The 2,202-nt window shown below is 45.7% G+C and overlaps 1 pseudogene; it reads left to right on the top strand.

Moving 5' to 3' along the window:
• The first annotated feature begins 971 nt into the window (after positions 1-971).
• On the top strand, positions 972-1,965 carry LOC116477237 (mas-related G-protein coupled receptor member X1-like; annotated as a pseudogene).
• Positions 1,966-2,202: the final 237 nt, after the last annotated feature.

The raw sequence follows: 2,202 nt of genomic DNA on the forward strand, positions 1-2,202 counted from the left end.
CACTTAGAAGTCCCCCTTCAGTGGCACTCAGATCTCACCCTCACTTATTCTTTCCTCTTCTATATTGCTGAGAAATTCAGTTCAGATCCACACCCTACCCCGACACTGCATACAAAAATTTTCTAGATGCTCAGCAAAACCACATTGACCCTCATTTCAAAGGCACATTAGTGGTCAAACTCAGGTATTTGGTCACATATCAGTAATTCCTTTTGACAGAGGCGTCCACAAATAAAATTCTGATGAATGAAATTTTCATTATCTCATTATATGTGTGCGTTCTTATGTCTTGAATTGTGTTTTCATTTTTATTTTCCATTTTAAAAGCTAACTACCATTTTAAAGCTAAACTACCATTTGGCTGTTCATTCATGCATTCATTCACCGAATGAATATTTCTGAAGAACACAGTGTGCTGCACAGGGAACCAGGCACTGGGGATATAAAAAGGTTTCTGTCTTCAATGACTGACACACTGCACCATTTCTAGCTCACCAGGCCCAGCCATCATCACACTTGTACTAGCAAGATGTCACATTTTCCTCATGTCCACAATGCATGATCTTCATTTTCATCCATGGAGGACCACTCTTAATCATGAGGGTGTCACAGCCACCTCTTTGTCTATCCAAATTCCTGCACCTGAGAGAAAGTTTCTGGCCCAGGACAGAGTAATGCTTGGGTCCACAGTCCACGCTGGCTGAATGGAGGTGTTTCAATCACAATGTTATTCCCATGTCAGCAGAAAACTGTTTTGCAATAGACAGAGCCCAGCAAGAACTGGGTTTAAATCTGGAGTTGACTCCTCACCTTTTAATAGGTTACTTATTCTCTGTGAGCTTGTTTCTCTCCTCTGTAAAATGGGGGCGGTACTTCCCAAGTAGCAGGGTGGTGGTGAGAATCAGAGATCATACAGCTGCTGATCACATCTTGTTTGTGTTCCCAGGGGCACCAGACTAGGGTTTCTGAGAATGAATCCAACCATCTCAGCCTTGGGTACAGAAATTGCACCAATCAATGATACAGAGGAGACCCATCCTCAATGTTGTGGCATGGAGGTCCTGGTCTTCATAGTGCTGATCCTCATCATTGACCTGTTTGGGCTGGCAGGAAATGCAGTCATGCTCTGGCTCCTGGGCTTCTGCATGCACAGTAACACCTTCTGTCTCTACATCCTCAACCTGGCCGGGGCTGACTTCCTCTGCCTCTGCTTCCAGATTATAACATTCATTAATTTCCTCAGTGACTTTGCTAGTTCTGTCTCCATCCATTTCTCTAGATTTGTCACCATGGTGTTGTTCTCCGCCTATATTACAGGCCTGAGCATGCTGAGCACTATCAGCACCGAGCACTGCCTGTCCGTCCTGTGGCCCATCTGGTACTGCTGCCACTGCCCCACACACCGGTCAGTGGTCATGTGTGTCCTGCTCTGGGCCCTGTCCCTGTTGCAGAGCATCCTGGAGTGGATGTTCTGTAGCTTCCTGTTTAGTGATGTTGACTCTGATAATTGGCGTCAAATATTAGATTTCCTCACTGCTGTGTGGCTGATTTTTGTTATCTGTGGTTCTCTGTGGGTCCACCCTGGTCCTGCTGGTCAGGATCATATGTGGATCCCGGAAGATGCCGCTGACCAGGCTGTATGTGACCATCCTGCTCACGGGGCTGGTCTTCCTCTTCTGCAGCCTGCCCCTCTGCATTCAGTGATTCCTATTATACTGGATCAAGAAGGATTTTGATGAATTACCTTGTGTTGTTCGTTTAATTTCCATTTTCCTGTCCGCTCTTAACAGCACTGCCAACCCCATCATTTACTTCTTCATGGGCTCCTTTAGGCAGGCTCAAAACAGGAAGACCCTCAAGCTGGTTCTCCAGAGGGCTCTGCAGGACATGCCTGAGGTGGATGAAGGTGGAGGGCGGCTTCCTGAGGAAACCCTGAAGCTGTCGAGAAGCAGATTGGGGCCATGAGGAAGAGCCTCTGCCCTGTCAGTCAGACGGGACTTTGAGAGCAACACTACCCTGCCACTCTTGACAATTATATGCGTTTTTCTCATCTTTGTGCCTCTGAAATGCCCCAGTGACACCCCAGTATCTTCAAATAGTTTTATTTTTATCTCACATTTCTAGTTTTACTCAGAGAAAGCATTAATTTTAAGGTACAATGTTTAAATTCTTCTTCACATTAGCAATCAATTTAACCTGTGT

This window comes from Hylobates moloch, unplaced genomic scaffold (assembly GCF_009828535.3).
Source record: "Hylobates moloch isolate HMO894 unplaced genomic scaffold, HMol_V3 SCAFFOLD_11, whole genome shotgun sequence".
Classification (NCBI taxonomy): domain Eukaryota; kingdom Metazoa; phylum Chordata; class Mammalia; order Primates; family Hylobatidae; genus Hylobates; species Hylobates moloch.